The sequence below is a fragment of the Cyrtonyx montezumae genome, unplaced genomic scaffold, assembly GCF_038088225.1.
Source record: "Cyrtonyx montezumae isolate F1298 unplaced genomic scaffold, pur_monq_1.0 scaffold_5, whole genome shotgun sequence".
In the NCBI taxonomy this organism is placed as follows: domain Eukaryota; kingdom Metazoa; phylum Chordata; class Aves; order Galliformes; family Odontophoridae; genus Cyrtonyx; species Cyrtonyx montezumae.
Genome location: NW_027072056.1, coordinates 14,104,680 through 14,131,796, shown reverse-complemented (window position 1 = coordinate 14,131,796; position 27,117 = coordinate 14,104,680). Strand labels below are relative to the sequence as shown.

Here is a 27,117-nt window from a genome sequence, read left to right as displayed (position 1 = left end):
TTTGCATAAGGTTAGAGTGTCATCCAGCTCTGTCCAGCTGTCCTCCAATAGCATCCATCTCGGTGCTGGCTCCCACCTCCTCGAGGTGCCCATCCTCCCCTGCACAGCACTTTCAGTTTGCAGCTGCACAGCAGAGACAAGGAGTTCTGGTGGTTTTTTTTTTTTTCCTTATTATTAATTTTGAAGAAACAGATATTTTGATCGTCAAGTCAATCTTGGATTATTTTGGGCGAATGCATTTTGACAGACCATTATTTTGAAGGGACATGGATCATTTAACCAAGCCTAATTGCCTCTGTGTCACAATTAGTCACTCGGGCTGAGGAGGAATTGGTGCCACCATCATTTTGTATTGGGAGCCAGTGACTAAATCTAATGAAAGTGTTTGATTCAGAACTTTTATGTACATACATTCATTATGCTGTTAAATTGGCCGTATCGCCTCGCAAGGATGGAGAGCAGCACTGCACAGGGAGACAAAGCGCTGAAACCAAGGGAAGGGTGTGGGAGGGAGACTGAGATGTGCAGAGGGAAAGTGATGCAGCTTTGGGGATGTTCACCAGGTGTGGTTAACCCCTGACAAAGCTGAAGCAGCACAGAGCTTGGAGATCACAGAATCACTAGGGTTGGAAAAGACCTCTAAGATCATGTAGACCAACTGTCCTCCTATCGCCAATATTGCCCGCTAACCATGTCACATAGCACAAACAGATGGAAGGAAACGGCCAAAGGTCTGGGGAGGGGAAAGGCTCAGCCATGCAAGATCATCTTGTAAAGCAAGGTGATGGAGATGGGAAGGCTGTGGGATGGGAGGCTTCAGGAAGGCAGACAGCTCAGATACTGCAGGCATTGGGATGCTGGAGGGTGGCAGGGGTGTGTGGGAACTCATCAGCTCTCACAGCCCACGCATCCAAAGTTTTTCTCTTTGTCAGGAAACATTCAGTCCGACAGCCAAACAAGCCAAGGAGCCAGGAAATGAACGTCTCCACAAAGCAAAAATCAACTGACTCATTTGTTTTCAAGGTTTCCTATCCCAGAGAAATGAAAGCCATAATCATACAGGGAAATAGGAAGATAAATTGGGTGTTATTTCAAGTATCGCTGGCTTGCATAATTTTATTGTGATGTTTGCAAGAATGGGCATTTGTTCTAAAGCTCTGCTTCTCTGGATTCAGATGGATTCTTGCAAATCTAAGCTTTCAGAAAAAAAAAAAAAAGGACATTTTATGCTTCATAATCATGGCAAACAGCTTTTCAGCATGGCCTGAGGCTGCCTGCAGAAGTTCGGCAACCAAGAACAAGTGAGGAGAACCAGTGTAGCACAGACTGCTCTGGGCCTGGGGTCTGGCCCAGTGACAAACATCACTGGGAGGGCAGAGAACACAGGGCCACAGCTTGCCCCTCTCCTCCTCTTATCTCCTTCCCTACAGCCCTGCTGGCTTGTTCCTGGCCGTTGTCCTGCCTTATCTTGCCTGTGATGTATTTTATGGGGAGGGTGGCTGCAATCTGTTATTACGGTCATACCTTTGAAATTTCTGAAAATAATAGTAGAAAAAAAGAAGCAACTAGGGCTTTAAGAATTAATCCCACGAGGCTTGGGGGGACATATTCAGCTTGTATTTTGTCTGGACAGAAGTCGAAAATAGTCAAAAGCAATTGCTATTCAACAGAGAGGAGCAGAGCCTTCCCTACAAGACATCCATGCTGTCTGGCTGGTTTTGGACAGGTGCTTGTGTTCCAGTGCTCTTCTGCTCAGCTGGACATCCACATTGGGCCAAGGGGATCCCATACATCTGCCTGACTCGGCACTCATTTCCTGCCAAGAAATGCACCAGCTGCTGGCATTCCTGTCCCTGCTGGGAGCTATAGGGGAACAGCCACCCCTGGCTTTTTCCCAGGGTGAATCACCACGTTGGCAGGGAGCAGGCCAGCCCCACTTCTGGCTTCCTCTTTGCTGTACGAACGCATTTTTGGGGCCGGCATTTCCTGGCTTGCAGCCACTAGAGGCTGCCCTGCTCCAGCTCCTGAGCCTTTGCTCGCTTGTGCCTGCGGTTCCAGCTCGAAGAGGAGCTGGGAGGAAGAGCCGTGAAGCCTCTTTGCCTTTCTTCTACAAGTGGATGGGGCAGACATCCCCCAGTCCAGGCGCTTAGGGAGGGAGCGTGTGTCCTTGCTGCACGACAGGGAAACTGAGGCACGAGGGGACTGCTGATGGCAATGCAGCCATGCAGTGAGGGGTCTGGGGCTCAGGCAGAGCCCCCAGGACTCACCATGCAAGGAGGTGTGTCCTCCCATATTCTGTGTGGTGGGCAATGGCTGTAAAACCCACACAGGAGCTGGTACCTGGGGCTAGATCAGCACCAAACCTTCCTGCCTGCTTCCTGCATTTTTGGTTTGCACCTGCACGAGGGTGTGGATTTGGCTCTTGGGGCAAATGCAGCCTCAATGGATCTGCACCCATCCTCGATGTCCCATCACCAGGCACCTCCACTCCTCAGGCAGAGGCAGCACCAGTGTGGGTGATACCCAGCTCTGTTGTGCTGACAGGTCACAGCTCCTATTTCTCCTCTGTTTCTTCTTTGATCTCACTCGTTGCTATACTCTCCAGGGTGATTTGCTCTTCCTTTTTCTCCCTGTCCTACAGAGGCTGCCATAAATCTCAGCTTCTCCCTACTGCATTGTGTGGGGCACGCAGCACACACACACAGCCCCGATGCTGACAGCCCAGGCAAAGATCCACTCCGGAATCCTTATTTCATTGTTATCAAAGCCCAAGGATTGCTTCCAGTGCTCGGAAATCATTGCTTCTATCACACTTGCTCTTTGGCAGACTGATTTGTTGACAAAGACATCTGTGTTTATCTTCGTGGTGCATCCGTCGCAGCCAGATGATTCTCTGACCCTCAGGTTTTCAATAATCTTTTCCCTTCTTCCATCCAGCATCAGAAAGCCTCTTACTCACTGAAGAGATAAATATTTATGCACGGATGGGTGAGGAAAACTTAATCAATAATGCCCACAAATAACACTTCTTTGTGTTTTAGATCCATCACTGTTTGCCATTTTGCTTTTTATTTTTTAATTCACTTTTTGAACACAGGTTTTCTTTTCCTCTCTCTCTTTTTTTTTTTTTTTTTTTCAATTGTCAGGGAGAGAAAAGCAAACTCTGAGCACAAGCTGTTGGTTTGGAGACACATCCATCCTATCAGCCCCTATCCTACCCTGTGCCCATCCAGAGAGGCCACAGCACACAGGTGCAAGGATGGATGTCCTGAGTAAGCATGACTGCTGTAAGCAGTCTCTGGGTTGGTGAGAGGGAAGCTCACACATCACAGAGATGTATGCATGTTTGCAGGGAGCAGCCACAGGAAACAAACAGGTCACGACATTATCCAAGAAAGAGAAAATACTAAAAGAAAGAAGGCTGTTAAAGCAAATCACACTGCACCCACAGCTCTGTTACAGATTCAGCCTGCTTAATGCAGCTGTAAATAGGATGAAGTGCTTCAGGAAGAATGGAAAAAAAGCTTGTTCCAGGTTATCAGAGTCATCTGTTTTAAAAAGATTTTTTTTCCAGCAGAAAAAAAGTCTGATGAGAACATATATTTGGTTTTTGAAACAAGGGAAAACGCCTCTGACTCTCATCTATTTTTGCCTATTCAAAGCCTAAAGCTCACTGATGCTTTCTGGAGCATCAGTGTTACGCTACCCCCCTTACAACTCCCTCCTTCCTGACCCCATCCTCACATCTCATTTCTCCAGGACACATCCTTGCAGGGCATCGCTATTCCCCTAAAAATAACCAGAGGGGATTTCAAGTGATAAGAAGACTGAAGAGGAACCTCTGGAGCTGCTGTGTGCTGCTTTAATCTGTGTGGTAATTCAATTTCTCCAGAGCGATGTTGGATCTCCATCAGCTGAGGATCAAATATGTGTTTGCTGAGTTAATTTGCTCACAAACATGAGATAATTGAAGTTAGAGCTACAGATTAAAAGCTACCTGGGAGAGGGAAAGCACACGTGAATGGGCAAACCCTCCAAAATAAAGACAGTGGTCATGTCCCTAGGTGCAGCTTAGCTCTCCTCCCCTTTTAAGTCTCATTTGCTCGGATTCAGATAAGAACAGGGTCCAGGCACTGTACCGGCCGCGAGCTGGAGCCACCCACTCAGCCCTGCTCATGAAAAGAAAGTTACACTATAAAGGCCTTTTACCCAGATACTTAATTAAAATAATATTGAAACAAGCAAAACACACTGTGTGCTAAGTGCACGGTCACAGCTTCCCACAGCTCATTTGCAAGAGTGCTCAATAATAGCTGTGGGTAATTATTTTTTAATCAGCTGGTGTAAAGCACGATTGGCATGTTAACAAATGGGGCTTATTTCCTCTTGCTCCAACAGGACAGGACAGCAGGCAACACAGTGTGGTGCAGCCAGCATCCCCTCCACAGCCAAGTTCTTCAGCTAAATGGGGCTGCACCTGGATGGATAGGACAAGAGGCAAAAGCCTTGAATTGTGCCCTGGGAGGATCAGGATGGACAGACATTAGGAAAAATTTCTTCTCAGTAAGAACAGTGAGGCACTGGCACAGGCTGCCCAGGGAGATGGTAAAGTCACCATCCCTGGAGATATTGAAGGAAAGGGCAGCTGGGGGCCTGAGATGCACTGTTAGTGGGCATGGTGGGGATGTGTTAGGCTGAGATCATCCAGTCCAACCACTAAAGAATAGATCCATATATTTTCTTCCCTCTCCCACTTCCTCCAGACATTCTTTGGGGGCACTGTGTTCCCAACAGTGCTCAAGTAATTTTGAACATTAATAATTCTGCTTGTTCTAAAAACACACTGTGGGTGCCATGAAAATTAATGAGGGAGACTGTGGAAATCAATTTCCCACTGCAGAGCTCTGGAGAACACTGTACTGTGGTCCTTCAGTGGTTATTTTGGGCAAACAAATATACAAATCCATGGCTAAAGAATGAGCCTTCCTGGGCTTCTGCCATGAAAAGATGCTCCTGGTGTTCTCACTGTACATTCCTCACCTGATTCATAAGGAGCAGCATGGGGTTTGCCAAGCATTGCTCCACTGAGTTGGACTCATTGATCCTTGTGGGTCCCTTTCAACTTGAGATATTCTACAAGTTCATTACTGCTGCTCTGGCTGTTTGTGCTCAAGGGAGCACCAGCAATATCCTCCAGCCTTGGTAGGGTGAAGACATGCATCTGCTCTCAGCCCCTTGTAGCAGCCCCAGGCAGACCCCCCAGCATCCCAGCAGGCTGGGAAAGCCAAGATCCCCCAGGACTGCTGCTAAGCCAAGTGAGAAGGGGCCCTTTCAGAAACCAGCAGCCATGTGTTCCTGAAATCTCATCTGCAGAGGCTGGAGAAAGTTCAAAGCAGCTTCCTCACTCAAGGAATTTGTTGTCATCATCCCAAGGGTGGCCCCAAAGATCTCCAGATGAGCTCCCAGCTTGCCAGCAGTTGGCTTCATGTGGCCTTTGTGTTCCCACGAGGCTGTGTGGGCTCCTCTTCGTCTCTTCTTTCTATCTGGTTGATTTATTTCATTAAGTCACCAAATTGCAACTGACACATTCCTCCCACAACTGAGTTGTTTTTTGGGGTGCCAAAAAAAAAAAAAGTTGCTTGTCATACCACCCAAGCACCGTAATGGCAGTTCTTCCATCTGTGCAGATGTGCTTGTGCCTCTGGAATTACAACATTCTTGTCGCCACAGATAACTTTCCATCAACATTCCTCCCCAGTGCATGCTGTCCAAAGGACAGAGGTAGAGAATGAGGATTGCTCATCCTTTTGGTGCATCACCATCCCATTTATTTTATTTCCCCAATATTGTTGATGATTTTGTCCAGTTCCATAGGCACAGTAGAGCCTTGTGCTCATTTCCCTGTGGAGAGTCCAGCATGCTGTGTTCACAGCAGGGAGCTGGCTAGAGGATGTCAAGGCTCAGCTGAATGCTGCATCCACTGGGGTTGGGTTATGGGTCCCACTTTGGAGCCATTAGGCAGGAATCTACCCAGCCATTCAGATGGGTAGGAACACACTTGATGGACAAGTCATCTGCTGTCTGGCTCCTCTTACCTCCTTTCCATCCTCTAAATGAAACATGCTGTCTCCATCCCCTCCTCTTTCCTCTGAGCCAGACATACAATCCGGACCTCGGCTTTGAGTTGCTCAAGCGTCAGACTTCCCTCAGAGGGCTTCCTTCTTTTTAAGGAGTGATTTCATTAAAATGCATATCTCACTATGTCCTGCAGGTCTTGGAGACCTGGCTCTCCTGCAGGAAAACTTCTCCCCACAATGGAGCCATTGTGGGCAACCCTTTATTTCATAAACGCGTTACTTTATGAATTGGAAAAGTTGGATTTTTTTAATGCGGATTTTGCTCTTCCAACTAAGCCAGCGGTTCTGGCTGTGCTCTTCAGGTTTGTTTTCCCACAATGGAGATGGAACAGTTCTGCTAGGGAACGGACCCATTACAAAACACCAGCACTCAGAGGCTTTGTGTCCCCAGTCCCAGCACAGCCATCCCATCCATACTTCAAGGATCAGACCCTGAGGGGTGCCCAGGCTTTACATCCTCTTGGCTACACTAGGAAGTGGAATCATTCTGCCTTCCTCTACTGCCCTCTGCTATTCTCTGTAAGGAAATGAGCTGTGAGAAACTGAATACCCTATTGGAAATGGAATAAAAAATAATAAAAGTAATGTTGAAATAATCGCCATCAGAGGAAAATGCATTTTTCAAACACACCCTCTGCTCAGTGTGAGATAGTGGCTGCCTGGGTTTTGGAGCATTATGGCACATTAGCCTCCGCACACAGCTCCGATTGCTTTGTTTATTATTTTAATTTCCAAGCCTCTAGCAGGGGTGGATGGTTCTGAGGTGACAGCAGGGGTGAAATCCTCTCCCTTGCTGTGCCACGAGGATGGGGATGAACAGAGGCATCACTCACCAGGCTTCTGCCCCAGCAGGGCTGCAAGAGCAGCCACTAACACCCCATGAATGAACGTAGCAAGTCCTCCTCTTCACATACCAGAGCCTCTGAACTCTGATTGCATAGGCACCATGGGGCCTTAGATACAACACTCTCCCAGAAAAAGAAACAGTCAAAGCATTCTGACATTCTCCAAAAGCCTTCCTTTCTCCCTGAATCCGTCCCCCTTCACTGCCTCAATAACAACAAGATGAGAAACTCAGCAGATAACTTTCTCCTCTGAGTAACTGTTTTCAAACATTAACATAAAGCCTACTCATACACACCCAAGAACAATGAAATTAAGTTCTTACCTGGTACACCATTAAGAGACTCTTGGTAACTCAGGAGAAGAGCACACAGCATCAGAGGATGAGTAAACATGAAGCTCACCCACACCACTCCCCACTGCCTCTAGGTACTGGTCCTCAGCAAGCACTGTAGGTGAGAAGGTCAATAAAAGGAGCAGGGTGCTTGTAGATAACAAGAAACACATGGAGAAATGCTAATTAACAAAGAGTACTGCTGATCTCACTAATTGCCTGCTCCTATCAGCTGGAGCAAGGAAAACAACTGCTTGGTTCTACTTCATAACAAACCCCTGCTCTCAATATTAGTTGCAGCTCCTCCAAAAGAGCCTGCTGCTAACTATAAATCAAAGAGAGATTAAATGATACGTGTCTGTGTGTCCTTAACGTGGTGTTATGCTGTGACCCAAAGCTCTAAACTCCGTCCTTGCAGTCTGACCGCACTGCGGTGCTCGTGGTTTGAAATGCAGACCGAACTGCTCTGCCTTTGTTTTAGTGGAGCTGAAATTCAGAAAGATGGAGTCAGATCACGTGGCCTTGCCAAGTAGCTGCCACTTAAAAATAAAATAAACGTTTCTATTGAAACTTTGGGGGAATGGAGAATTTCCAGGAAATGCACTGACGTTTGCTAATCTCGAGCCTCTGCTTCGCCTTCTTTGCAAAGCCAAATAATTGCAGAGAGGGCCTGGGGGAGCTGCAGCCACTTGGAGTGACATGAATAGAGAAACTAGTTTGAATGTGGCTTTTTGGAGCTAATGGTGAAGGGGCAGGTTTTGCCATTCCTAACACTGCATTTTCCAGGTATGTTGTCCATCTTTTTTCCTCCAAATCTCATGAGTGGTCCATAATGAACAATTACAGAAGGCTAATCTACTAAATGGAAAATCCCCTCATTCATTTAATTCTTAAATCTCATTCTGTTGGGAGGGAATATTTAAATGAGATTCCTCCCATTATAATGTTACTTCTAGGTCTGTTTTCCATCACAGTCCAATGAGAGCAGGGGCACGAGGTGCTTTCATTGCAGTCTGTTTCACAGCTGCATTGTTCCTTATATGGAGCATCATCATTTCTGAGTGCTGGAAGCCAGTGAGAGAATGATCAGCTAGAGGTCACTTATTCTGCTCCATGGTTTCAACAGGGACCATAAAGTTTCATTAATGATCACTGCAGCCATAAAGAAACCCATGTGTTCTGCCTGTTGGCCAATAAACTCTTCTCAGCATTTAATAGGATTCTTCTGTTTTTTTAAAGATGAGTGGGTCATAGTCCTTAGTGGAAGCAGGAAGAGAGGGATTGGGAAGGGGTACACCACAATGTGATGGAGGGATCAGCAGCACCTACAGCATTGGAGCAAGCTGTCAAGAATTGCATGTGTGCAGTGCTGTTATCTGGGCTGAGCACCTGCCAGCTTCCCACCTACAGTCGGACAGAGCTCCATTGTCTGGGCTGCGTTTGTCATCATGCCTTTCTCCTGCTCCCCTCCCTCCCTTATCAGCTGCCCCTCACCCCTCTGCTCTTGGGAGACAACACTGTTCCTCTGCGGCTGCTCCCAGGCAGGATCTGGCCCTGTAATGAAGCATGGAGCTGCAGCAGCAAGGAAGTGACTTGGAATTCAAAACTGAGCTCCAGATAAGGTACCAGCCCAAATGCCATCGTGTTAATGGGGCTGCGTCAGCCATGCACACTGCCTTTATCTCCATCCTATGTGTCACCTCTGTGACAACCTATCTCTCTACAGCACCGGAGATACATATTTTACTTAGAAATGAGGGTAAATCATGCTAAAGTGTTAATGTGAGTGATTAAAAAAAGCCAACCCCTGAGAGCATCCTCGCTTCTCACCGCCTCCCTCCCTTTAGTGGGTGCAGTGGGATAATGGGTTGATGGTTGGGTTAGATGATCTTAGTGGCCTTTTACAACCTTCATGATTCTATTATTCTCCCACCGAGCTTACGCTGCATTTGGAGGTGACTTCAGATCTTTGTGCTTGATCCTCACATTCTGTTGTGTCCCATTTCCAACTTTCCAAAGGGAAATTTCCAGACTTTGTCCTGGAGGATTGGAAAAGGTCTTGTTAAGGAGAGAAAAATTGAATGAAGGATTTGTTCAAAAAGAGTAACTACAGCATGATGGGAACATTGTTTTAAATGTCATGTTGAATTTCAATGCTTATTACAGCATTGGGATCACCTGTAAGGATGCAAAACATTCTGTCTAAGCATAATCCAGCAGAGCAGACTTGCCTGCCTCTTGGCTGCATCCCATGCTGGGAGGCTCATTCCTCTTTCATGTCAGCCTGGGTTTCCAGTGGAGGTCGAGTTCTCACAGCACATGTCCTCAGACCACGGCCAACATCAAAACCAGTACCTGGATCAAGATGTTACCAATGATTCCCATGGTAGAGAGCCTTGAAGGAGCTGGCTTTCTGCTGGGTCTAGGTTCCTAAGGGTGTATCATCAGTGAATTTTGGGTAGGAGTAATGGGCACTAAAAAGTCCCATCAACTCTGGACATTTTATTCGAGGCGTAAGCCCTGTCCCTTTCCTACTTTTTAGTTATCATTTTTATTTATTTATTTATTTCCTTTCTTGTCATTGAAATGAGTCCTGCTTTCAAATCTGCAGACCAAGATTTCTTCTTCTGGGCTTGATTCATTTAAATTTTAAATTCAAGTGAGTAGTTCTTGTTCCTATGACAAAAGCAGCTTTGGAGTTTTGTTTTCTAAGAACCATCAAACAGAACATAATAAACAAACAGAAAATGGAATAAAGCTGAGTAAATGCTACGGAACAGCATATTCTTATTAGGAGATACTCCAGTGATGTTTTCATTTTGGCATCAACAGGGAGCCACTATTATTTAAACAGTGGCCTTAATCAAAAAATCACAGTGGTAAAATAGATCTTTTCCTTTCTCAGATTATCTCCCTGCACATTATTTGGAGTCCAAAATGCTGAATTTAGTTACAGAAAAAAAAAGAAAAAAAAAAAAAGAAAAAACACACCTTGAAAAATGGTTTATTTTCCTCTGAAAATGCTGAGTTTAATGAAAACAAAGGAACACGCATACACGAAGAAAAATTCCACTGAAATTGTAAAAAATATTTTGAATGAAAATTAACTAGTACTACAAAAGATCTGACCTCAGTATCACTTCTGTTTCTGAGTGAAAAAATGTGATTTATTCAGGGGTAATACTGCAATGGTATTTAATCAAGCTGCCTAACTGCCAGCAAAGCGATACCAACACAGACAGCAGCAATGCACCCTGGCCAAACCCTTTGCCAGCTCTCCACTGCAAGACAGGGCTACTGCATAGTCTGTCCTGTTCCTAAATCCTGAGGGTTGGAGGGGTGTGAATGGGAGTGTGGAGGGCCGGATGGATGGACGGGTGGAGGAAACCTGAGACAATACAGGAGATATGTTCATGAGGCAACGTCAGAGCAGCAGGAGCAGGGTGGTGGAGCTACCCCTGCCTGTCATTTCTCCCTAATCTCTTGGATGCAGGAACAGCTGGGGCTGCTGCTTACATTCATTTCTTCTTAGAGCAAGAATGCTCACGATGTTGCTATTTTTTCCACGTGCGCAGCTTTCTGGGTGCTATTTTTGCTGTGCTGTCTGATGGCATGATGATATTTCCATTCTTTCCTTTATAGCATCCTCTCTGAAACGGTGCCCAGTGCTGTGCAGACATCCGTAGCTACAAGCCTGCCTTCTCTACTGAGTTGGGAGGGAAACCAAGGCAGTGGGAAGAGCTGTCGGGCAGCTGCGCTTACATGGGGAAATGAGGGACTTCAGGAACTAAGCTCTGGGCTAAGGGCTTTAGCAGTCCTTCCCCTCTGAACTGGGCCACTTTGAGCTGCCTCCGTGGCTTATTATGTGCAGGATTTTAGTCAGACGTGCAAAGTAAATTAGCCCTACATTCACAGCCATAATCACCTACCAATGATCTCATGCGTGTGGCACAAAGGGAAAGGATCTGCATGGGATTTTGTTCTGCAAGTATAATCCGCCCATAGCCTCCTTGTTAATTAGCTCCTCTCAAGCAGCCAATCTGTGGCAATTATAGCAATCAAAAATGCATTCAGCCCCCCACCCCTCCTGCTCCCCATCAGCACCTGACAAGCCAGCAGCACATTATCCCAAATCGCAGCTAGCACGCGCGGATAGGACACAAACCTCATTGCCACCTGACTCGAGATTCATCCCCCACAGCACCAGTCCTGGTACAAGACCCTGTTACTGGGAATTATTAAAAAGAAAGAAAGAAAGAAAATAAGGAAGAAAGAAAAGAAAAGGAGACAGAAAGACAGATTTCAATTTTCTCCCATGGTTTCAGGAGCCCATAGAAAATGGAGTGAAAGACTCTATTTAGCCCCTTGGGTTCAATTGGCTTCTTCTTCTTTTTTTGCTGATGCCAATGGAAAAGTGAATCTCTTATTTTTCATGTTGTCTGATTGAAAGCGTTGCTCGGATGAGAGGCCCAGGTGGGTTGAATGCCCGGGGTGATTGCTGCATTGTGCTCTCAAAGGAGCACTTTGTCTGGGCTGCGGGAAGATGGGGTGGGGGGATTCGGGCAGCCATGAGCACAGCTCCTCAGCATAGATCTGCCCATTAAATACTCCTTCCCCCTTCCCTGCCTTCCAAAGCTTCTTATCCCAGCTGCAGTGCATGCATGCAGGAGCAGCAGCGGGTGGGGACCCCAGTTTGGCATCCTAGGGCTGGGTAAAGGATGATCTAGGCATGATATCCACCCTCCCTCCCTGGAATTTGGACTGGCCCATACTGGGAAAGCAGAGGTACAGTGTTGCTCCACCTTGTCATCCATCTGCCTACAAACTCAGCCCAGGGATAGAATCATAGAATCATTAAGGTTGGAAAAGACCACCGAGATCACTGGGTCTAACCACCAACCCATCACCACCATGCTCACTCAACCATGCCCCTCAGTGCCACATCTATACTTTTCTTGACCCCCCCCCCCCCGCCAGGAACGGTGACTCCACCATGTCTGCCATCTCCTGCCTGCTGTTGCTGCCCCCTGTCCCAGTGCTGCAACCTGCTGAGCAGTAGCCAGGAGCACTCACAAGTCTGTTAATTCAGCACAGCTTTTGGTACCTCATCCTTAGATGGACTGATCCCTTGGGAAAGTCAGGCTCTCAGCCTGTTCCTGCTCCTCTGACCTGCTTCCAACTCTGATGCTGGGAGAAGTCAGGCAGGGTGAGAGATGGCCCAATAAAGCACAGACTGAGCTCTGATTGCACCCAGACAGCTGCCACATCCAATATTACTTGCCCCTTGGTCTCCTCCAAGGTCTCTGCTGAGAGGAAGGTACTGCTCTGTTTGCAGACACAACATGCCTCCCAGGTGCCCTGAACTCCTCTGATGTGCTCTGTCTTGAAAATAAATGTCTAATGACCCCCATGTGCACACATAGCAACATCCGCTGTGGGCTTGAGGGTGATGAGCTCCAAGGAGAGCACCCCCACCCTGAGCTTCTCCCAAATATCTGTGGGGCTGAATCCTGCCCTCGTCCATCTCAGGGCTTTCTGCATGGAAATCAGCAATGTTGGCCAGCTCTGCCCTCCAGGTTTCAGCGCATCATCACCGGGGTGGTGTGGGCAGAGGCACAGCTGGTGCTGCCCAGTCCCCATGTGAGCCCAGAAACCTGCACTGCCCTAAGGGTGATCCAGAGGGATGATGAGGATGGGGAGGGTGGGAAGAGGGAGGATTAGCAGCTTCCCAGGTCACCCAAATCTCCTGTTTCACTCCATTTTCATAGAGATTCATAGCTATGTATTTTTTTCCTTTGAGCACAAAACCTCTGCTTCAGTATGGAGATGGCTGGAGAACGGAACTCATTAGTATATATGGAAATAATGGGAATATTAGATAAGCTGCTCTTCAGCTTCCCTTTTCCCTTCCTGTTTTCTTTTCCTTCCCAAGCCAAAAAAGCTGGTTTACATTCTAATGACTTTAATTACTTCACGAAAATGTGAGCGGATGGGGAAGCACTGCCACCAACATCGCTTTAATGGTAGGCTGAACGCAATTTGAATTAATTTGGTCGTGATGGCTATTAGACCTAATACTCCAGGGCCTGTCTTGCTGGCACTGCTGCAGCTTCCCATGCCCCTAATGGAGGTTTCCATGCATTCTGCTGCCAAACTGTTGTCTTGTCCCTGCACCAGAGACATGGGGATAACCCGGAGCTGCAGATGAGTATGGATAGGAACAAGTTCCCTTGCACAGTCCCGGGAACAGGAGATGTTTCCATGCCTAGGTAAGGAGACTGAGCATTTACCCCTTCTTATTGTCTCCTGGCCCCTGACTTTATTTCACCTGGTTACTCATGAAACTGCAACGTGCATCAGGTCCATAGGACTCTCTTCTCTTTTGGAAGCTGAAGGTGAAACCTTGGCAAAATTATGACAAAAGCTCCATGCTCAGGGGCTGAATCTGGCTGCCCCTTGTTGTTTCCTCATCTCTGCTTCTCTTAGAGCTGCTATGAGAGATGGGACTTCTGCAGGTGTCCCAATGGACTCTGCTCCCGATTTGCACTCTGACACTGCAGCAGCAGCCAGGGATTTGACAGGGTGCTAATAATGAGCCTAAAGGGGAAAGAAATTAAAGACATCTTTTGCCTTGCATCCTTTCCTCTACCCCCACTGTGCTCCCTCCTCTCCATCTCACACACTGCCTTTACTTCTCATTGCAAGCTCTCTCTCCAGGGATGGGTTTCTTTGTTTCATCTGTAACCAAATCCATACAAATGCCATCAGCTTCACTGACTTCAAAATCTGTCATGCTGGAAAAGGCTGAGAAGCCTGACACTGTTTCAGATTTCATGGCTCTTCCTTGAGCTCAAGGTGGAAAGAGCCAGCACTGGGAGCATCAGAGGCTTTGCTGGAAGTGCTGCTGTGCCCCAGCTTTCAGTTTGTCTCAGCTGTAGAATCACAGAATCATTAAAGCTGGAAAATACCCCTCAGTCCATCCAATCCAACCGCTGACCATCAGCACCATGCCCAATAAACCATGCCCTCAGTCCCCAACAAACCATGCCCTCCTGCCAGGTGAAAGCTCTGCCTCAGGGTGTCCCAGAGCAGCTGAGGATGTCCCCATGGGGACACATGGTCCTGTCCATCTCCATAGGAGCTCCGTGGGGCAATCTGAATGGATGCAGCATTTTGCAGCTTCCAAATCCCACCCACTCTAGTGCTGAGGAGGGCAGTGGGTCCATGATGAGCACTTAGGGTGCCCCAGAGCTCAGATCCAGGGGAGCTGGCTCCAGCCCCATGACTGGATGTGCCTGAACACAAGGAGAACAACTCGACATTAATATTCATCCCTGAGTGCTGGTGATGAGCTGATTGCTGTCTGCAAGGGAGATACCAGACTGCTCACGGCAGGGACGGCTTTCTGAGGTATAAAAGAGATTATTGTATATCTAAAATACAGACTTTAAGAAATGTTTTCTTGGCTCCAAGAAGGAAAGCTTCTTTATTTGTGGAATTAATTTGCATTTACTGTAGCTTGCATTAAAGTTACCCGATTCCTTTCATTCAAGGGACTTCTCTTTTGTTCACATGAAAGCAGGCAGATTAACCATCTGCAATGCACGTGTTCCTCCTGCTAATTGCTTACGGGATGCTCCACTTCCCACTCCCCACTTCCCAAAGACTAAGCCAAAGTCACCGCAACTTGCTGGCAAGATACCTAGGAGGGAAGGCTCTGCAGTATGAAAACACGGAGAGATACAGAAACAGAGAGCTGGATCCAACACCTGATTCTGCCGACATCCTCTGCATCACAGCAGGAACCAGAGGCTGTGCTGTCGGACAGCGCTTCCCTGCTGGCATGCCTGCGTCCTGCAAGGGGATCACAGGGCTCCTTGTCACAGAACGTGGCAGCTCCTCTGGCATCCCTGCTAATGAGAGCTGCTTTGCTTCGGCTTCCACCCCTGCCCTTTGTGGCATGCAGTACGGCTTACTGTGACACTACCAAGCGGGCTCTGGGGTGCCAGTAAAAGACGTGCTCCAAAATATATACAGTCTATGAGGACTGTGCGTAAGACAGAGGTTAGAGATCCAGGCACATGGAAATCTGGCTACAGAAAGGTATTTAGGCACCTCAGCCACTCACCAATGTCAAGGAAGTCCCCCAAGGCCACAGGAAAACTGGCACGGCTCCCAGTCGGGTGTCTCATCGACAAAAGGAGCATTTTTTCCCTTTGCTGAGCAATGCCTGGGAAAAACCGAGCAAGGAAGTGACTCACCCCCAGCACCTGCTCTGTGGGACCATAGCTGGGCCCTGCAGGGCTCAAGAAGGGGTGCACTACATTGCTGGGTGCTGCTCCTTGCATGGGGCATGTGACTGGGGCCAGGAACTTTCTGATTAATAGAATCATAGAATCATTAAGGTTGGAAAAGACCTCCAAGTTCATCTAATCCAACCATCAACTCATCCCCACCATGCCCACTAACCCATGGCACAGTTGGTCTGGATGCTGCTGCCCAGAGCCTTCAGTGTTCTTCCCAGGGGCCCCTGAAGCACACTGTCCCTTGCAGAGCTGAGATTGGTACATGCTCCTTCTGAGTGCTGCTGATTAACATGCTGTTAAACAGAGTTAAAATAAGAACAAGTGATGCATCCAAGCAGAGGCTGTCAGAGCAGCCAATATCTTCAAGCACTTAGAGGGAACTCTTTTCCTGTCCTCCATTTCAAGTGGAAATTTGCATATCTTTATACATCCAGCACCAAGAATGAGAGATTTCTGCCTCCTTCTGCAGGGCTGAAGAGATGTGGCTTATTGGTCTCAAGGGAAGGGAAGCAGCAGGTGTGGAGACTGGAGCTCCATAGGTCACCCAGACACTTTGGTACAAGTTTTCAATACCATGTGTCATTACAACCTTTGTGGGAAGGGAGTCCATCTCTCTTCTGAGCACCTCAGGATGGAGATTTCATCTAAAGCACCACCTTGCCTTCACACAAGGGGATTTGTAAAGAGCAAAAGATTCAAATAAACTTCCTCATCTTAATAAAAGGATAAGATGAAGTCACAAGAAGTCTGGGGAACATCTAGCTAGCCTTCCAATTTGTACAGGCAGCTTAAGCCAGAGAGATTAAGCAGTTTGACAGACATGAGCACTCATTCCTCTCTGAATCATTTTGTGGATGGAGGACAGCGATGGCTGTTTGTAGGCTCTGTGATGATGCTGGCACTCTGCTGGGAAAAGCCATCCAAATTCCTTGATTTCCTCCCTGCACACAAACATTGGCTCAGCCCCTGGGCTGGCGCAGGCTGGCTTTTCCCCTCTGCCAGCAGGGGAACCTGGCCAAGCTGAGCTGCTGCGTACTGGGCTTCTGCCTGCACTCCAGTGGGAGGGATATGTGTGCTGGAGACACTCTGGTCAATGAGAGCTCGAGAGGGACCAGCTGGTTCTGCTGGAAATGCTGCAGATTAAAGGTCCCCTAATGGTATTTAGTTCAGATTCCATGGGATCTCTGGTGGGTAGCTACCAAAGGATCAAAAAGGAATTTTTAAGTACATCTCCACTAGGAGGTAACTCAGCTGCTGAAGCTCGGCAGGCTTAAGTGCCTAAGCACTGCTCAGCAAGCTCTGAAGCACAGGATTCATCTGTGCCTCCACAGCCAAAGCCAGCAAGCAGCCCTGCAGCTGACGGTCTCAGAAATCTGAATGTGTTCTAGGGAAGAAGCTGGGCACGTCTTTGAGGATGCTCAGCATCTTACAGGATTCTCAGGTGGTAAGTAGGCTGGGGGTGCATCCTTCTCATTTCCAAGTGAAATGCCCTCCTTTTGTTTCCTGCCACCCAGGAGCCACCACTAGGATGCCAGGAGTGGTACTGGACCACTGGGCAGTGTAACGATGGGTTCCACCACAATGAAACCTTCTGGCAAGATGCTGTCCTCCAGAACAAATGCAGGCTCTGCTGTCACTGCTCCACTCCTCGGAAGCAGTAAGAGCTCCTGCTGGAGCACAGCAGTGCTGTACAAGCTACACCGCGTCCTCTGCCACAACGGTGCCATAAATCTTCATCTCGATGCTCCAATTATCCCTCTCAGTGCACGTCTGACTTCAGAATCCCATCAGACAACTTCCTTACATTCTACTAGCGACAGAGTCATTAAGCGCAGTCTGGTCACCCTAATTCACTTAATAATTTGACATGGGCATTTTTTCACCTTTCTTATGCCCGTATGGGGAGGTGATTATAATCAGGAAAGTGGCTTGGTTCAAATGACATAATTGGTTTTCATATTTATTCCCCCTCACTGATCTCAGTTCAAATGTGCTCAGCTCACAAGTCAAAAAGATGATTTCTTCTAATTATCAGTTCTGCAGAGCTCATCTTGGGCTCTGCAAATCCAGCTGTATCCTTTGTGCCTCCACCACGCTGTCACCAAGAATAAAGTGTCTGCAATCAGGACACAGTCAGTCATGTTTTGTTGCTAATGTGCGAGGCAGAACGGAAGCTCGTTTGCCCCTCCGCTCTACTACTGGTTCTGTTGAGTCAAAAGGAGAAAAACTTGTGCTTTCATCTGGGACAGGGCTGCAGGAGAGAGATGCTGGGGGCTTAAAAGCTGCTTGCTGATCCTTTCATCCTACAGCCAGGATTCTGGGTGATACAGTCATAGTTGTCGCTCTGGAGTATGTCCCAAAGGTCAAAAGTGGGTTAGCTGGCATTCAAGCAATCTCCATCACCGATGCCTTGGATCTTTGCCACTGGAGCTGTGGTCTCTGCTAATTGAGAGCCTTCTGAACTTTCAGGTCTTGCATTAATAGACTATGTCCAAGTGATGGCTCTTGGTGAAAGCAGAGTTGGGATCGTCTTGCTACAGGAATAGGAACAAACACACAGAGGACAAAGCCAGGAGATTACTATGTTCTGTCCCTGTCTGAGGCCACTTCTTCCACAGGGATGGAGCCACCATGGGCGATGTTCTGCCCCATCTCCTGGCAGCAGTCTGATTGCACAGTGCTGGCCTTGCTAAAGGGAGCAGTGGGTCCACAGCTGTAAGACCATTCTCATCAGTTTGTTGGCCAGGCAGCAATCTCATTTGCTTGTACACAGAGCTGGCCCTGCTAATGGGTTTGATAGACAGCTCATCAAAATCCAGGGCTCGGATGGGCCTTTGCTCAGGACCTCTATCTAGCCTGTCCATCTGCTGCACGGATGGCACAGATGGTGAAATTGGGATTTCAGCAAGACCTCTGCTTGTCTCATTGGCAGGCAGCCTGGGGGTGAGCTGATGGCAGAGCTAAGGGGAGATGCACTATGTGCTGGAAGGCATTGTGGGAAGGCAGAGAAAGCAGCAGGTGAGTGAGCAGCTGTGGGCTGAGGCAGATCACTGTGTGAGTCATGCATTTTTAACAAGGTGGCTCCTACCTGGAGCAGGCAGTCGAGGAGCATGGTGCATCCCCCTTCTCCCAATGCTTCCCAACCCAGCCAGCAGGTCTTACTGCAGCACAAACCCTTTTCAACAGAACTGGGCTCAGCGTGGAGCAGAAGGGTAAGACCCTGAGGTCGTCAATACTGAGTGTTACATCTCCCGAGCTGCTCAGCTCTGCATCACTCCAAGCAGTGATCTCAGGCATTTTTGGGGACACCTTTCCTTTCTCTTCTTCCCTCTCCCTGAGCTGTGGGATAGATGTGAATGGTGTTTCTGACCCAGCTCCAACATGTGGGGTGCGGGCAAGATGCTGTAGGGACTCTTGCATCACACGGATGCCCTGAGGCTGAGATTTCAGGGGATGTGGCTTGAACCCTTTTTTCCCTTCCAGTCTTGTGTACCTAATTCCTCTGAAATAATCCCAAAAGGGCAGTCAAACATTTCCATAATAAGGAATGTTCTGAATGAGCAGTTTCTGTCTCTGCCTCATCTGCAGGCTTTTCTTAAGATAGCAAGTAGTTACTTTTGAAAGTAAGAACAAAAACTCAAAGAAGCCAAAATAAATGTATTTCCTTAAAACTGTTGTAGAAAATGTTAATTATAGTGATCAGCTTGTCATGCTTGGTGCTCAGCACTCAGACTTGGAGGGAATGGATAAATTCTACCTACACTTGAAATATGAACAATTTTGTACACTTATACGTAACGTATGTTAAGCTTTCTTGATCTTGCCTACAGCTTTTCTGGAGAAAGATTATGTTAGTCTTGCAGATGTGGAAGGGAATTACAACACTAAGCTCAGTGCATGATGCAGTATTCTGCACTTGAAATAAAGATAAGGGGAATCATTCCTCGCTTCAATTAATAGTTTCCTCAGCAGGAGAAGTAAAAATCATCTTCCCCTACAGTACTTTTTGCAGTGTTAAAAAATATCAGTCATGCACCAAACCCCCCCCCCCCTTCCCCCCCAAAAAAAGAAGCCTTGTTTTTGTCTGGGTTGAAACAAAGAAAGGATTAACACAGAATACAAACGCAAAGCCAGTAGATAATGACCGGCTTCTGAAACTCCCATTACTTTCAGATTCCCAATCATCTGATGGACAAGTTTACCCCAAGTTAGAGAAGCAGGCAGTTCTGTTTGTTTACCCCTTTAGCATGATGAGGGAGATTTGTAAAAGCTGTTCAATTTCTGTGAGCCTGAGCCCAACAGCAGACAGCCACCGTGACTTCAGACCAGACAGTGCTGAGAGTTTTCAAACAACTTGTTTCTGGGGATTTGATTTTACTGTTTGGCAAATACATTTATCTGCCTATCCATCCATCCATCCATCCATCCATCCATCCATCCATCCATCCATCCATCCATCCATCCATCCATCCATCCATCCATCCATCCATCCATCCATCCTCTTGAGCTCTGAAGTCATCCATGCACTGATGTACACGCACTCTATTTTATCCCCAAATCCACTCTCACTTTTCTACCCCTCTAGGGATGCTCCATGTGGATTAGGTATGCACAGGCACCAGCACTCAGACATACCTAATGTGGGAATGTACAACTTTATTCCAGTGCTTGGCACTAATTGGAGCTGGTCTTTTTGCCAAAGCAGGAGAGATCTGTGTGATTCCTCTTGAGCTGGTACACAGCTCAGGTTGCAATGAAGCTCTCACTATGTGCGCATCAATCAAAAGCCTCATAAAGTCTATTTTTCCCTTCTTTTTCTTTTTCTTTTTTTTTTTTGGTGTCACATCTTGCAGCACCTGGGGCTCTGTGACTGCCAAAAGGACCAAGGGAGATACGTGTGGGGCACAGTCCTTCTACAAGGTCCTTTCTAGGAGAGAAGGGCAGGATGCTGTGTTTGTGCAGCTTACGCATGGAGATGGTCCCCAGGTACTCTGTGTCATGCTGCGTCATCCTTGCAGGGAAACAAGAGCCCAAAACCCAAAATGTTGGTCTGTTGGGGTTATTAATGCAGCAGCAGCAGCTCCCAGAGCGGGGCCTCGTGGTGCTTGTCAAGAAAAGATATCTTTCCTTTAGCAATTTTATTTTGCTCCTCCCAAGGTTGCCTTCTTGATAAAGCGAACACAAATGAGTTACCACAGATGATATCTAACTCCTCTGGAACAGGCTATTGTGGCAGGTATCGCCATTCTCTGAATGAAAGGGGAGCCCTGGGATTTCTGCACTTGGGCACATGGAAGCATGTGGTTATGGGCAGCTCCTGGCAGAGACGCTGAGCCCAGGCATGGTGGCATTCTGTGGGAGTAGACTGGGAGGCAAGGGATGGGGGACAGAGAGAGCATGCAAGAGAGGAGTGAGATGTGGGGCAGCTAATGGGTAACTGACAGCCACGGAGGAACAGTGTGGGGGCAGCACACTCTCCAAGGAGCAAGCTATGATTTTCCATGAGTGCCTCTGAGGGTTGCAGTAATGTGGCTGCAAACTGCTGCCTGCCCCTGTGGAGGTCACCCCATGTCCCCTCCTGGCTGTGACTTGCCACCTGGCCTTGCCTCTGTGCCCAGACGGGAGCAGGACCTGTGAGAGGCTCTGGTAGCCTCCAGACCAATTAAAACCCTCCTCAAGTGACGTGTTTTAATACCAGATTTCTCTGGGGGACTTGCACACCTCGTTAGTGTAATTAGGAGATGTGGCCGCTGCGGCAGAGCCCACTCAGCTGCTGAGCTGCAGTGACTACTCTGGGAGACGGTCCCACAGCTTGGGGTGGAGGGGCCCATCAATGCTGACATCCCACCAGGACCCTTCTGCAGCCCCTGCTTGTAGGGCCAGCAAAAAAAAACCAACAGCAGCACTGCTCTAGCAGCCTCTGCTGTCTCTGTGATGCACCCATTGGAGCACCTCTGCTGGCTTCACAAAGGCTTATTGCAGTGTCAAGGCACCCACTGGCTGCCTCAGCTTTGAAAACATCCCAATTCATCCCCATGGTTCTGCAGGAATTATCTAACCCTTATCTTATAGGTGGGAAAATTGAGGCAGGGGGCTGTGAGACAGAGCAGAAACAGAGTAGTCACCTCTGCCCAGAGGAGTCATGGGGTCAAAAAAGCACCCCTGAAAACCATTCAGTGCTGTAGGGTGAGCATCTTGCTCACTGTGAGGGTAAAACTGGTTTAAATGGGAAACCAACAGATAGAGCCAGGGATGAAGTGGGCAACATGCATATGTGGGGAGCTCCACTGCAGCAGATTTGCAGCACACAGAACAAACACCTCTGGCTCACCGCAGCAGCACAGGAGCAACACTGCAGAGCTGGACATCCTTTCCCCTTGGTGGGACAGCTGTAATCACGTCGCATTAACATTTTCCTGCTTGTTTTCTGCCTGCAAAGTGCGGGGGGGCGGGGGGGATCTGCTGCCTAACACTGGAGACACAGCATTGGACAAAGCCAATCCAGAGGCAACATGAGGACTGGAGCTTTTGATAGAACTTGGCTCAATGAAAAATAAATTTGCACAGCATTTAAGAGGTCTTCTGCCTCCTCCAAGTATTGGCTCCAAACTGATATAGAGCAGGGCTTGTGTGGCAGAATTCTCCTCTTCCTGTCTTAAAAGTATTATGAAAGATCAGTGCCTGCTGTCACCATGGTTTGCAGGCATGTTATTGTTATTAATTATGCTTATTACCGCAGCACAGATCCATGCAGCATCTGGCCCACAGGCTGCCTGCAGGAGCAGGGCTGCCATCACTGCCAGCTGTGAGGATCAGTGGCCAAAAAGTGGCAGAGGACAGCTGGACGTGTGGGACAGAGGGACAGATGGACAGGCAGCATGGTGGCCCATCTGCATGTGATGCTGCTCCATTTCCTGGCAAAAAGTGGGGGAGAGAGCACAGGGAAAATGCCTGGGGTGGGTGCAGGGCTCTCCTGAGCTGGTTGTGGAGGTGGGGGAGGATGTTGGTTCTTTGTTTTCTCCGTTTGAAGGAAAATGGAGAGGGGAAAGGGAAAAAGCAAACATGCCAAATTGGAACGTGAGGGCTGGAAGCTTTGCTGAAAAGCAAAGGATAAAAACCTCCCCTTGTGGCCCTTCCCCGGGGGAAGAATGAAAGGAAACGTGGTGAAATCAAAGTGTTTGCAGAAATGTAAATCCCTAGTAGCTGCCATGGCTGTGAATATAAAACTCCACTCGTACCCGTCAGCTCAGCCCTGGGGGGTTCTGCTGTGTCGTGGAGCCCTGTGATGTGGGACCTCCATGTGTGTGTGCCCTGAGGCGAGGCTGCAGATGCCCTGCTCTGTAGGGCTCTGGGTTTGTTGTGACATACAGTCGGTACTGCTCTGATGGGAATGGCATCCACGGATGGGCACCTTCCTCACTGCAGCACAAGCCCCACACTGCCCAGTGCCCCCAGGAGGGGCTATTGATGGGCTCAGTGGGACACTGAGTGGGGCTTGGAAAGGAGAGCCAACATAGACTTCATCCAGATGGAAAGAGGGGTATTTGTTGAGAAAACTGTTGCAAGAGGAGCAAAGATGCAGTGCTTTGTAAAATGAAAGAGGGCTGAGAGTGCTTTGGGCATCACTTAACTACCAGGCAATCACTCAGTTAGCACAGCCATGGAGCCTCCGAGGTCCCAGATCCAGACTCAACCAAGGGGATTTCTGGCCATTCTGGGACTCTCTGTTGCTGCTTGAACCCAGAGCAGGAGAAACTCTTGGCTTGATGCTGGCATCCAGCCCTCCAGTTGAGTTGTAGGGCAGATAAATGAGATATGGCTGAGTCGAGGGATAAAAACTCAGAGCAGAGCCTTTGGAGCATATATTTTAAGCTCCCTAACGTTATTCCCATGGGTGCTGTCACCGTGGGTGATGGAAACACGGGCAAGGCTCTGGGGCCGGCAGAAAATCACGGTGGTGGCAGCTGGGAGCACTGTCTGTACCCATTGGTGCTGACCCCATGTCCCTGGAAGAAAGGGATGGGGAGTGGAGAGGAAAAAGTACGCCGGCACTGCCCAAGTTTGCTCCATGAACGTGGGGCTGGCAGGGAGCAGCAGCAGCAGCAGCGTGGCAATGCAGCAGCAGTTCAAGTACCTATTAAAGAGCCGAGACATGCTCAGGCTTTATTAGCCACATGTCAGAAAGCACTTTCTACAGTAAATCCTTCTTAATAGCCATATGCTAGGAGAGAATTAAGTGCTTTTTAGCTCTCAGACAGTTATGTAAACTTGAGAGAGGAGAAAAAAAAGATAAAAAATAACAGAACAGAGGAGCCCTTAGTACATACTGGTTATTAATGTATTTATCTAAGCCATTTATTTATTGAAGGTATTTTTTTTTCTGGGACAGGCCTATTAAGTCTGACAGCTTAATTGACACCCAATGGGAAAAATGCCATTTTATAAAGTTGTTAAGCTCCCATTGATTTCAATATCAGCACCACTTTTTATTCTGTATTTTTGCCTGGCCATCACGGTCTGTTTGACAGACTCGTTAACAAGATATTAAACTGCCCCAGTCCTTTTTTTTTTTGAGGACAACAAATTGCTATGGAGAAAGATGCTGTTGTCTTAACAGATGCCTCTCACTGTGTAAACATCTCTTGAGTGATAAGCAGAGAGGGAGGCAGCGTGCATACCATCCCTTTCATGCTAAATGAATAGCAGAACTGGAAAACTGGCTTTGAAATCAATGGCGTTTTGCTGTGTGAAGAGTGCTGGAAGACAAGCTGGTTTCAGAGATGGATAATGGGACACAGAGGTATGAGGAGGATGGACAAGCAGATGCCAGCTCCATGTGGGCAGGGAGATGGGAATGGCCAAGCATGTGGGATGGCTTTGATGGTCCTAGCTGCTATCATGTCCATAGGGTTAGCAGTGGGATGTCATGTCTCCTGCTGCCCCCTGTGCTGTGCTCTAGGGAAAACCACAGCTCAGAGCCCTGGGGACCACCCGCAGTGAGGGGGAAGGACAGACACAACTCAGGTTTTGTGCACCTCTCTCTATTGCTTATGCCTGATCCTGCTCAGGGTCCTCCTCTTGCATCCACTACACCCAGGTTTTTCAGATGCCTTCCCAACACCCTTCCTGCTGCATTGGGTCGGAAGGTCCCCAGCTCTCTTGGCATCTCCCTGCCCCCCAGCCAGCTCACAGCACTGCAATAACGCCACGTTTTATTGTGTGCTCTTAATGACGCATCTGCAGACACTTCCCCTCTCTCACTGAGCGAATTCTCGCTGGGATGGAAATTTTAAAATGAGACTCAGATCGTTTCCACATCGTGAGGCGCAGCCAGGCTTTAAATACAACAGAATTCCTGAAATCCGTTATCCTGTCACCTAAGCATTTCAATAATTAGCTACAGAAACATCCCCTCTCTCCTGCCTGCCTGGAGAGTGTTTGCATTCTAATTGATTACTAAACACAGAGCAAACAGCTCTCGGATCTGTCAATAATTACTTTAGGAGAGGCAGCCACGGTCACTGGGATGAACTCCATCTACTCAGCGGCTCCGCAGCATTACAGGTGTAAGCACCGCTCCGGCTGCTCGCTCTAATGACTTTATTACCCCGGTGTCATTAGTCCCGTTCCTCTCAAAGCTGTGCTAATGGGCACGCACTCAACCAGCCTTTGCTACTGAATCATTCTCCCACTCTTTTATTTATTCCTTTCGCTCCGTGGGGGCTGCAACTGCTTTCTATATCTATGCACACACGCATATGGATCTTTCCCTCTTCTTCTTCTTCTTTTTTTTTTTGTTTTTTAATTAGAACTGAAAGGCCCATTTTCTAGCTGGAGGTGGCAATCAGGGGGGACATGGCTCATTTCCTAGGGGCTCCCACCTCCAGATCCCCACCTCATGCTGTGCATCCCGGGCTCCCTTATGTCAGGGCACATCAGAGCGAGGAAACAAGCCTGGCTGCTGTTGAACCACTGGGATGCTATCACTGCTCTCCTCTGGGAGCCTGGGATGCCAAGACAAAGCTGGGGCATCCTCTGCACGTGTCGCTTCCCAAATCCATCCTGCCTAGCTCCCTACGGAGCCCACTGCTTGGCAGAGGATCTGCTAATGAGGATGAGCACAGGGGGTTGGGGCTCCCTTAGTGAAACCTCCCTGGGACTGACCCAAATCCAGCTCAGAACTGCGGCTGTTTTCCATGATTCCTCCATGTCGGCAGCCACATCCCTACCAGCCCCAGGCTGTGGAGACACAGACAGTGCTGTGCTTTTATGATGGTCCTCGAGTAAAAGGAGGGTGGCCTTGAGGGAGGACAGGGATCTCTACAGAGTCACAGAGCTCTGCTGGGTGCTGCCAGTGCCCTCTCACTGCAGCCCTGCAGCTGCACTTGGATCAGCCTCAGTTCAGCCTTTTGTGACTGGTGAGCACCACATTTAAGAATGCAAAGCCCAGCTCTGTTCAGAGCTCACTTCAGCCTGCTATGGGTTTTCTATGAGACCAAGGCAAGACGTCATAAGTTCATAAGTTCATAAGTTCATAAGGTTGGAAAGGACCTATAAGATCATCTAGTCCAACCATCCTCCTATCACTATCTCTACCCAACTACTAAATTAAGTCCTTTAGCACCTCATCTAAACGCTTCTTGAACAGCGCTAGGGATGGTGCCTCAACCACCTCCCTAGGCAGGCCATTCCAGTGCCTGACCACTCTTTCAGAAAAGAAATGAAAAGAAATGGTCCTCGAGTAAAAGGAGTCATGTCTTATGGAAGACTGAATTCCCACCTATTAAGACCAAAGTGGCCTTAGAGACTTCAGGACTTGGTCTTCCTCAGTTTCTCAGGAGGGTTATATGTGTGGGAGGGGATCCTCTTTGCCTTTGGGGCTACATTAGAATGAGGGGTGAGGGCATGCTCCCAGCCAGGGTGTCTCTGTATGGCCAATGGACGTATCTCTTCTTCCTAAGCCATTCAGAGAGTGGAGCCCATTGTACAATCCCTTCTAAACTCTTGTTTCTTCCTGCAGCAGTGGGCAAAAATTGCTACGTAGAGACCCAGACCCACCATTTAAAAACCTCATCAACTAAGAGACCCATTCCACAGATGCCAGAAGGTGGGAGCAGAGAGCATCTCTTGGAGATGTGTGATGTCTCCGGGTGTAGGATGTGTGGTACCCAGCCCTGACCCCATCCCCAGCTCCCTCGAGGATGAAGCGCTGCTGGAGCTGCTGCTTTTAACCTAGAGCAGAGAGCATCTCTCCAGCAGTGTGAAGAGCCACGTAGGTGGGTTATTTGCCTCAGCATTGAGCTTGAATAAACAAGTGCGGGACCCCAGGTGAGGGATGGAGGGCACCAAGCACAGAAACACGCTAATGAATGTAGCATCCTTGAGGATGCAAGGGAAGGGAGTGCAGACAGAGCTGTCTGTGTGGGAGGCCTCACTGCTGACAGTACACTAATCAGCACCACTATTGCTCATGCATTAGCTTAGCTGTTCTCCTGGA

At 48.2% G+C, this 27,117-nt stretch overlaps 1 protein-coding gene across 1 annotated transcript in view; it reads right to left on the bottom strand.

The window, feature by feature from the left end:
• Window positions 1–26,572, bottom strand: part of TFRC (transferrin receptor) — a 118,328-nt gene extending 91,756 nt beyond the window's left edge. Inside the window, exon 1 of the mRNA XM_065748014.1 lies at window positions 26,564–26,572. The gene's annotated coding sequence lies outside the window, so the exon portion shown is untranslated. The remainder of the gene's footprint in view (window positions 1–26,563) is intronic.
• Between the last annotated feature and the right edge of the window lie 545 nt (window positions 26,573–27,117).